At 49.2% G+C, this 10,687-nt stretch overlaps 1 pseudogene; it reads right to left on the bottom strand.

Annotated features, from left to right (window-relative positions):
- Window positions 1–6,250: 6,250 nt before the first annotated feature.
- On the bottom strand, window positions 6,251–7,745 carry LOC101603445 (annotated as a pseudogene).
- Between the last annotated feature and the right edge of the window lie 2,942 nt (window positions 7,746–10,687).

Here is a 10,687-nt window from a genome sequence, read left to right on the forward strand (position 1 = left end):
GCCTTGAGCATTCCATTACAGCTCAAGCAGAATGAGACACCCACATGTCCAGGCTGAGCATGTCTTGCCTCTTGCCTCTCTTCTGCCAAAGCTACTTAACGTTATTCACTTTCTCATCTAATCCAGAAGCTCAAGGGTCATGCACCTCTCTCTTATCCACCATGTCTGATCAGTAAACAATCCCCAAAGACTGCACGCTTTGACTCCATATATTCCAGATCTCAGATCTGTCTCCTCTCTCCTGGACTTCTTCACCCTGATGACGGGTCTCAACCCTTCAGTCCTCATTGCCTTTCTTCCATTGTCATTATTACTCCCCAGAGAAGCTGCCGGATGCAAACGCAATCCTGTCATGATGGTTGCCTTCCATATTTCCAGCTCCCTCGGACTATATAGTCCAAAAGAACTTGGTCTTGTTCTCAAGGCTTGTCTTAATCCGGCCCTTGCTTTTTGCACTAGTGTCCACTTAAATACCTTACCTACCTCATGCATGCCCCTCATTCTGTCCCAATGCCTTGATGAACTTAGGGTTCCCAAATAGAAACACTTTCAACCACCTTTCCTTGTACCTACAACCTCCACCAGGTTCCCCTGGCATCAGGCTGGCCTCTCCCTCTTCTTCAGAACTGGTCCTGGGATATTGGTTTGAATGTAAAGTGTCCCCTGAGTCACGTTGTGATGAAGCCTCAGTACTCAGTCCCCAGATGGCAGAGCCTTTGAGATGTGCAGCCTTGCTGGAGGAGGTGTGTCACTGGAGATGGGCCTTGAGAATTTTTAAAAAATATTTTACTTTGAGAGATGGCTTAGTGGTTAAGCGTTTGCCTGTGAAGCCTGAGGACCTCAGGTCGAGGCTCGATTCCCCAGGACCCACGTTAGCCAGATGCACAAGGGGGGGCACATGTGTCTGGAGTTTGTTTGCAGTGGCTGGAGGCCCTGCCATGTCCATTCTCTCTCTCTCTCTCTCTCTCTCCTCTCTCTCTCTTCTCTCTCTCTCTCTGCCTCTTTCTTTCTCTGTTGCTCTCAAATAAATAAATAAAAATAAACAAAAAATTTTTCTTAAATATTTAAATTTTATTTATTTGAGAGGGAGAAAGACACAGGGTGAGAGAGAGAGAATGGTCTCCAGCCACTGCAAATGAACTCCAGACACATGAACCACCTTATACATCTGACTTACGTGGGTCCTGGGGAATCAAACCTGCACCCTTTGGCTTTGCAGGCAAACGCCTTAACCGCTAAGCCATCCCTCCAGCCCTGGCCTTGAGATTTTTATAGACCAGCCCCACTTGCCAGTGCTAGTTAGCTCACTCCCTCTTCTTCCTCCTTGCTAGTGTGAAGATGTGAGGCCAGCTGTCTGCTTCTGCTAGGCTCTCCCGGCTATGATGAAAATTCCCCTCCAAACTGTAAGATGAAATGTACATTCTCCTTCCATAAGCTGGCAAGGTGTTTTGTCCAAACAACAAAGTTACTGTTGCATCTGGTCTCACCGCCTTGACAAAGTTATTCCTGACTTCCCTCGTCTCTGTGAGGTGTCACTCATCCTTGCTCATGGTGGTTGGCCGGGGATGTAGCTCAGCTGGTGCAGTGCTTATCTAGGACACACAACGCCCTAAGCTCTATGCCCAGGGCTGCCTAAAGCCAAGCATGATGACATACACCCATAATCTCAGGACTCTGGAGGTAGAGGCAGGAGAATTAGAAATTCAAGGTCACCCTCAGCCATTTATTGAGTTTGAGGCCACCCTGAGATACATGAGACCCTCTCTTAAAATTAAAAAATAATCATACTTGAGAAAAAGCTATGATACTTGTTTATGACCAGCCAAGAAGCCCTGTGTGATTTGATCTCTGCTTAGATGTCACTCCCCAGACAGGATTTCTCTGTATCCTCAATCCTTTGTCTTCATTCTCTCTTACTCCTTCTTGTATCTACTTGGAAATTACATATTACCTAGTCATTACCACATGGCCTTAGCAGAACACGCATTCACAATCATACATTCATAATGGAAGGGACACTGGAGCTCATTTAGTAATCTCTACTTCCTGCGACCCAGTGGGACAAAATGACAAAAGTGTTTGGTGGTCATCTGTCCCTCCCACTAAATTACAAACTCCTAGGGATAATGACAAAGACAATTGTGTGTGCCCTTGGGACTAACAAGGATGTGCAGCACATAGCGGGAGCCCCGAAACCAGCGAATGGGCAACTCTGTCTATAATTACTATTTTTTCTTGTTTATCCAGGACAAATATAGAAAAGGTCAGGTTTGAGGATATATAGCTCAGTGGTATGTAGCACTTGCCTGGCATGTATAAAGCCCTAGTTTCAACCCCCAGTATAAGAGAAGAAAGAGAGAAAGAAGGAAAGAAAGAAAGAGAGGAAGGAAGGAAGAGGAAGGAAGAATAGAGGGATGGAGAAAGGGAGGGAAAGATAGAAAGAAGAGAGGGGAGGGAAGGAGTGAGAAGAAGGAGGGGAGAAGGTGAGAAGAAGGAAAAGGTAGGGAAGGGAGGGGAAAGAGAGGGAAGGGAAGGGAGGGGAGGAAAGAGGAGGGAAGGAGGAAAGGGAAGGGAACAGAAGGGAAGGGAAAGAAAAGGAAGGGAAGGGAAGGGAAGGGAAGGGAAGGGAAGGGAAGGGAAGGGAAGGGAAGGGAAGGAAAGGAAAGGAAAGGAAAGGAAAGGAAAGGAAAGGAAAGGAAAGGAAAGGAAAGGAAAGGAAAGGAAAGGAAAGGAAAGGAAAGGAAAGGAAAGGAAAGGAAAGGAAAGGAAAGGAAAGGAAAGGAAGGAGGAAAGGAAAGGGAGGGGAGGGGAGGGGAGGGAAGGGAAGGGAAGGGAGGGGAAGGGAAGGGAAGGGAAGGGAAGGGAAGGGAAGGGAAGGGAAGGGAAGGGAAGGGAAGGGAAGGGAAGGGAAGGGAAGGGAAGGGAAGGGAAGGGAAGGGAAGGGAAGGGAAGGGAAGGGAAGGAGGAACGGAAAGAACAGGCAAGACTTAGGTCTCGGATGCTCCCCAGCACTGTCAAATAGGGTGGTAGTGGTTTCCCATGACAGCGGGCAGCACCTCTCCCTCTATAGAGACACGTCAGTGAGTTTTATTACACCCCATAATGAACAAAGGAACAACTGTCACCTAGTTCTCCCAAGGTCCTGCCCATCAGTGGCATCTCTAATCCTCTTTTCTTCCAGCATTAACCTCAGCTTTCCAAAACCAATTTTTAGCTTGAGCCACTGTTGTGAGAGAATAGCTGAAGAAAGAGATATAAAATGAAATTGTTAACTCCAGCCCTCTAACCTTGCCTGGCTACCATGGGCGCTGGCCCTCCCCCATTCACAAAGCCAGGAGTGATTTTTCAGGTCTCCACCTAAAGCCAGCCCGCCTGATTTTGTCTTCCCAGGTTCCTTACAGAACAATGTGCGGTCTTGGGATACACAACTAATATGTTCCATGTGCCACCGTGACTCACTGTATACCTTGTGGTTTGCATGTCAATATATGTCCCTAAGGCCTTAGATGTTTGGTTTTTTTTAATTATTATTATTAAACTTCTTCTTATGTCTTCAGCAGACAGAGCCCTGGGGGAGGTATGTCATTTGGGGCCAATCTTGAGTCCAGCTCTACTGGGTGTTCAGAGAGCCAGCTTGAGCTCTGGCTGTTCGTGCTTGCTGGTGGTGACTTGTCTCTGTCCACTGTGGCTGTATAATGAAGAGATCTAGATTCTTACACCATGATGAAGCGTCCTTTGGAATTTGTAAACCTTGAAATCAACCCTTTTCCCCAACAAACTGCTTTGGGTTGGGTGTTTGTCTCAGCAACAAGAAGTTAACTGCAGCATTGACGATGCTCTGCTTGGCCAGGACCCTGTTCTATGCCTTGTGACACTGTCAGAGTCCTCAAAACTGTTCTGAATATCTAATTTCCTTTAAGAAAAAAATTTAAGGCTGGAGAGGTGGCTCAGAGGTTAAAGGTACTTGCTTTTGAAGCCTGATGGCCTGGATTTAATTCTCCAGTACCCACAGAAAGCCAGATGTACAAAGTGAAACATGCATCTGGAGTTCATTTGCAGTGGCTGGAGGCCCTGGCACACCCATTCTCTCTCTCTCTGTCCTCTAATAAATAAATTAAAATGAAAGTAAATAAAACTGAGAATTTGGGCTGGAAAGATGGTTCAGCCATTAAGGCACTTGCCTGCCAAGCCTAAGGACCCATGTTTCACTCTCCAGATCCCATGTAAGCCAGACACACAAGGTGATGCAAGCGCAAGGTCACATATGCACACAAGACAGCACACCCATCTGGAGTTCAGTTGCAGTGGCTGGAGGCCTTAGCATGCCAATTCCCTCCCTCTCCCCCCCCCCCTCTCTCTCTCTCTCTTTTTCTCTCATAAAAATAACAAAATCCCAAAAATTTCTAAAATCCACTATAGTCATGTAAGCACCAGAAGATGGACAGCTCCATGCTCCCTGACCTGGGATTATGCAAATCTGAAGCTGGGCCAAACCCAGGCCCACTAAGTCACAGTCTCTGGTGGTCAGCCCTGACATCGATGTGTGAATGTTCTCAGGTGCAGATTGGATTGAGGACCAGCATCCCACACTACTCAGGGACATCTTCTAGATGACAACTGGACTCCAACCAGAACAACCAGCACTGTCACCCCAAGTCTCTTATCCAATCATGTCCACATGTGCGGAAACTCACCATTCAGCCATGGTGGGAATCCCACTGTCAACTTCAAGTTGGTCAAACAATTGTAAAAAAAAGAAAAAAGAAAGAAAAGAAAGAAAGAAAGAACGGAATCTTTATAGGCAGACAAAAACAAAACAAACTATCAGATAGTAATGGGTTCAGAGATAGTCCTTTATTTACACATAGAAATAAATACATCCAGTCTACTCCCCAGAGCTGATGGTTTCATTTAAAAAGCAAACCTAAGAGTATGCTCTTTCGGAGCCTTGTGTGGAGAATTATGTTAATCCTACCAATCATAATACATTGGAAAAGTAAATAATGCTGTTTCTCATTTTCACGGTTGAAATAACAGAACAATCTATTGCAATTTATCAGATACATACTGTTTGAGAAACGGGCCAAATTATAGCATTGCCTGTGATGGTCCAGCAATAACACTTCAGCCTAGACAACGAGCCAGACAGTACGAATGCAAAGTGGACTCCGTGTAGCAGCCAGGCAACACGCGGCAGGCTGAGTAATAAACGTTATTAACCTCCTCTGCCCCGACCGCCCAACCCTCAGAAAGAGAAAATTATAAAATATTCCAGAGACCCTTCAGCTGCCAGAGCTCTTATGAACTGAGACAGAGGTTTTAATACTGGGGGAAAAAAAGAAAGAAATGCAGTAAAGCATAATGAATGAAGATATTCCTGAAGGTACTTCCCAAACTGCCGCTGTGCGTGGTGAGAACTCACTGGGCACGGCCACCATTGTGTCAGCAACTAAGAATTCTAGTAAATTCGCAACCCTAGCGAGCCAAAAAAAAGTGAAGTATTTCTGGAAAAATGATTAAGAATCTTAGCTGGGGCTGGAGAGATGGCTTAACAGTTAAGATGCTTGCTTGAAAGCCAAAGGACCCAGGTTCAATTCCCCAGGACCCACATGAGCCAGATGTACAAGGTGATACATGCATCTGGAGTTCATTTCCAGTGCACCCATTTTCTCTCTCTCAAATAACAAATAATTTTTATTAACATTTTATGTTTATTTATTTGAGACATACAGAGAGAGAGAGAGAGAATATGAGAGTGCCAGGGCATCCAGCCACTGCAAACAAACTCCAGACACATGCACAACCATGTGCAACTGGCTTACGTGGGTTCTGGGGAATTGAACCTGGGTCCTTAGGTTTCTCAGGCAAGTGCCTTAACCACTAAGCCATTTCTCCAGCCCAGTATGGCCCTTTTTATTTTCAGTCCCACTTGTTTCACTCCACAGAACAAACAGGTTGAGGAGCTGGGCAGAGGAGCTGTCTGGGGGAGGGCAAGAACTGTGAACTGGCCGAGGGGCTTGTCTTGGTCCTCGGGGTTAACTGCTGCCGTGCAGAAAGTGGGGGTGGAAGGAAGCCCCCATCTTCCAATCCAGCTGGGGTAATGAATATGGATCAGATCTGTGGAAGGCATGTGGACCAACCAAGCAGCCAGAGCCAAGGAAGGGATACCCTAAAGCATGGAAGGCACTGAAGACCAGCGCTGGTCTTCCCTAGGGGCCTCTGATGGACTCTCCAAATGTAATCTATGCCGTCACTGAGGCCGCAGAAGCAGGAGGTGGGCATCCATGATATTGGTCCCTGTCAGCCCCGTGGAGAGCAGGTGTGCTCCGCCCTGGAAGCGGCAGAAGAAGGTATGCGAGTCATTGTGGGCAAGGAAGCTGGCCGGGGTCCAGGCCCTCAGCAGCAGCCTGGCTGACCAGCTCAGACATGACCCAGGCCAGGGCAGCGTCTGTGGGCCCATCCTGCCCATCAGTGCCGCCACTCAGAAACAGCACATCAATAGGCCCCAGTGGCCGTCTTCCCAGTTCTGCTCCAACATGCAGGGCTAGTTCCTGGTTCCGACCGCCCTTGCCAGAGCCCTGCAGCTGTACCGTGGGCTCGCCACCAGCCAGCAGGCAGACGGGGCCCTTGGCCTGTGCCACAGCGTTCAGAGCCTTCTCCGGCTGCAGGCCTGGGATCTGAAGCTCAGCCACCAGCTCATGGAGTTTTGCCTCCTCTTCTGTGGAAGTCCCAGCCATGGATGGGGAGAGGCGGGCTCCAGCCGCTAGGGCGAGTAGCCCATAGAACTGGGCCACCCTTTTCACATCAGTCTGGATGGCTGTGCTCAGGGCGAAGGCACGGTACCCCAGCGCCTCGGCCTGTCTCTGGGCCTCGGCCAGCGCCAGCGCATTGCAACCGATGATCACATTGAGGACGTGACCGCAGGTGTGGGGCCCAGGGGGATCAGAGCCGCCTGAGCCAGCACGGTCTGCACAGAGCGCGGCAGGGCAGCGCAGAGGCCGTAGTGGTTGAGGATGCGCAGACAGTCTTGCACGTTGTGGGTACTGGCCACAGTGGGGCCGCTGGCGATCACCTCCACAGGGTCCCCAACCACGTCTGACAGGATGAGACTGACCACCTGAGCAGGAGGGGCAGCCTGAGCCAGCCCTCCCCCCTTGAGCTGGGACAGGGCCTTCCGGATGGTGTTCAGCTCCTGGATGGTGGCTCCATGGGCCGCCAGCAGCTTGGTGAGCATCTGCTTCTCCTCCAGCGTCACAGGCGGGATGGGGGCGGGCAGCAGGGCCGAGCCCCCACCTGAGATGGGCGCAAGCAGCAGGTCGTCAGCCGTGAGCCCGTCGGCCAGCTGCTGGATGGCCAGCGCAGCCCGCAGCACGCCGCCATCTGGCAAGTTGTTCTCGGCGCCCTCGAACACCTGGATGCGGCCGTGCGGCTTCAGCAACATCTCGCGGCTTGCCCGCGTGCTCCATGGCGCCTCGGATGCCCTTGGGTACGCTGATCGCACCCTGCACGGGGTGATGGCCCAGCAGCTCCTCGGCCGCAGCCGCCATGCCCAGGACGGCCTTGCCGAAGCCCACCAGGTAGAGGTTTTGGTGTAGCTGGAAGCTTCGCTCCCGCACCTTCAGCAGTCTGCCACCGGGATCCAACGACAGTGCCCTCTGCAGCCTGGGGCCTGGCTGCAGGGCACCCACAACACCGTCAAACAGTTGTCGCGCCTGCTCTGCCAAGACCATGCTACTGGCCAGCCGGACCACTGGGGCCCCCCAGAAGAGTGGGCGTGAGGGGGCTCAGACCAGACAGGGTAGTTAGTACATGTAGTTACAGCCATGCCCCACTGCTCTCTCAGCATCGCCTTGCATCCATGGCAACCAAGCACAGGACCAACTCCTCTCTCCATCACCAAGTAGAGCTGGCGTCACTTCCGGCTTTGGACCAGGACGTGGCATCACCGCTGGACGCTGGGCGCGGGGGCCCGAGTCTTGGCGAGGTAGGTGCGCTGTCTCCCGGGCCTGCCTTCGAAAACAACAAATAATTTTTTTAATTTTAAAAAACAATCTTACCTGTAGATTGTGCTATATTCTGTATTGTCCTTTAAAGTCAGGCAGACAGACAAGGCACAAACCAGGTGTCCACGCGGGGAGGTTCAACCAGACCATCTGGCTTCACTGAACCTGGAATACAGGTGTGGGTTGGTGCCTGGCCCAAAGCCAAAATGTGGTGAGTGAACTGGGAGGCTCTTCCTGCCTTCCAGGGTCCCCCAGGATCATGATTAAGTGTCCGGCCTTCCACTGCTGCAATTTGGGGTGACTTCTTGAAGCCCGGCCCCACCGCATCTCTTTCCTCCTCCATCTCTCCTCCCACTGTGGGCCTTCGTTCTGATCTTCCGAGACACATCCAGATAATAACTAGGATAAACCCTAGGAGATGATGCCAGAGGCAAAAGGCCTTTATCAGACTAAACAGTACACCAACATACACATGAAATACATGCGCGCACACACACACTCATATCCTGGCCTTCCTCCATTTTAGAATATGACCATTTGGTAATAGGATCACTGCAGGTGCAGTTAGTTGGACTGCAGCAGATCAAGCCCTTAGCCCAGTATGACTGGTGTGTTTTAAGAAAAGGAAAGACATGGAGACAGAGACAGACTCACAGAGAATGGCATTGTGAGGAGACAGGTCAGGTAATGACGGAAACAGAGATTGGAGTGACATGTCTACAAGCCAAGGGCCACCAAGAATTTCCAGTAACCACCAAAAACTGGAAGAGACAAGAAAATATTCCCTCCTCCCAGGGTCATCAGCAGAACCATGGCCCTGTCAGGCTAGACTTTGAATTTCTGCTCAGTGGCAGAGGGCTTGCCTAGCATGCCAAAGGTCCTGGGTTCGGTCCCTAGTATTGCAAAAATTGAAGACAGATTTGGAATTTCTGGCCTCCATAAGTGTGAGAAAACAAACTTTTGGGGGGGTATCTGTGGCGTGTATATGTGTGCGTGTGTTTTGCACATGTGTGCAAATATCCACACCCCATGCGCACACACGTAGAGGTCATAGGAATACCCTATGCCTAACCTTTTGTGGGGGATGGGGATTGAACTCAGGTCTTCATGCTTGCACAGCAAGCTCTTTTATCTACTGAACCATCTTCCAACTTTTATTTATATATTTTTAAAGAAAGATTTGTTTTATTTTGTTTATTTATTTGAGAGCAACAGACAAAGAAGCAGAGAGAGAGGGAGAAAGAATGGGTGCACCAGGGCCTCCAGCCACTGCAAATGAACTCCAGATGCATGCGCCACTTTGTGCTTCTGGCTTATGTGGGTATTGGGAAATTGAGCCTTGAACTGGGGCCCTTAGGCTTCACATGCAAGTGCTTAACTGATAAGCCATCTCTCCAGCCCAGTTTTTATTGTTTTAAGCTCCCCCATTTGTATGTTACATTACTCTAACCATAGGAGATATCCCAGAGCATTCAAGAGTGACTCTGTGAACCTACGTTTTTGGAAAATGGCACACCCAGAAGCCATAGACTGTTACTAGAAATTTTTCAGTGCCAGGGATGGGATACTTTCTCATGGTTGTTGGCCAGGGAGGTCCCTGATGCTGCCCAAACATTACAGGCCATTGCTAAGGCTCTTGGTTTCCCACCAGGAATAGATGGCAAGACCCTATTGCTGAAGACTCCACATATTTGGGCTGCAAGGTCACTGAAAGATTCTGCTGGAACTGAGCTGAAAACCTCCTCCATGTAAACCAGCTGACAGAAAGCTGGAAAAAGCCATTCTGCATGTAGTTCAATGGGAGAAAGAGATACAACCAGTGAAGATACTCAACAGTGGACACTGTAAACCTTAAATTTGGCCAGCCAGGCCAAATGAGCCAACAGGTGCAAAAGGGGCACGTCTGTTATGGGGGAAACAAACTGCTCTCTGATTGGACTGGAGGCCTGCTCCATGGGAGGGAATACATGCCTGATACTGAAAACCTATGATGGTGGAAGTCATGAGCCCTAGGTGTGTAACGCCTGCTGGAATCTGGCTAAATGCATATATTATGCTCACCAAACTGCCCTATAAGCACTTTTCTTCATGTTCATACCCATATATTAATGCTACTCTCACTTTTGGTTAGAGAACCTTCTCTTATCAGATGGCAGTGACCTCTGGGATGACTCAAAATACACCATACTCCAGTGCTGAGAAGAAGTGACGGAGGAGTATTCAGCACTGAGACATCTCTATCACACCTTCCAAGGCTCAGGGTCCATTGTGGAAGAGGTGATGAGAAGAATGTAAGAGCCAAAGGAAGGGTAGGGCTACTTACAATGCACTCTTCTAGACACAAAACGGCCTGGGTATCCATGACCTCACAGTGCCTGGCACTACCTACACCAGACCAGTATAATAGGAGGAAAAGTTGATGTCATCAAAATAAAAGAGACTGATGGAGAGAGGAAGGGGCTGTGATGGAGAGTGGAGTTGTGAAGGGAAAGTGGAAAAGGGAGGGAATTACCATGGTCTATTGCCTATAATTATGGAAGTTGTCAATAAAAATTTTTATTGGGGGGAAAAAGTGACCGTGTACCTTCCTGCTAACGGTGTTCTCCTATAGAATTGGAGTGAAAAGTAATTTTCTTCTCCAGTGAGAGGTTCTGCTTTTCCACGGTTTCTTGGTTCTCGGTGTG

This window comes from Jaculus jaculus, chromosome 9 (assembly GCF_020740685.1).
Source record: "Jaculus jaculus isolate mJacJac1 chromosome 9, mJacJac1.mat.Y.cur, whole genome shotgun sequence".
Taxonomy (NCBI): domain Eukaryota; kingdom Metazoa; phylum Chordata; class Mammalia; order Rodentia; family Dipodidae; genus Jaculus; species Jaculus jaculus.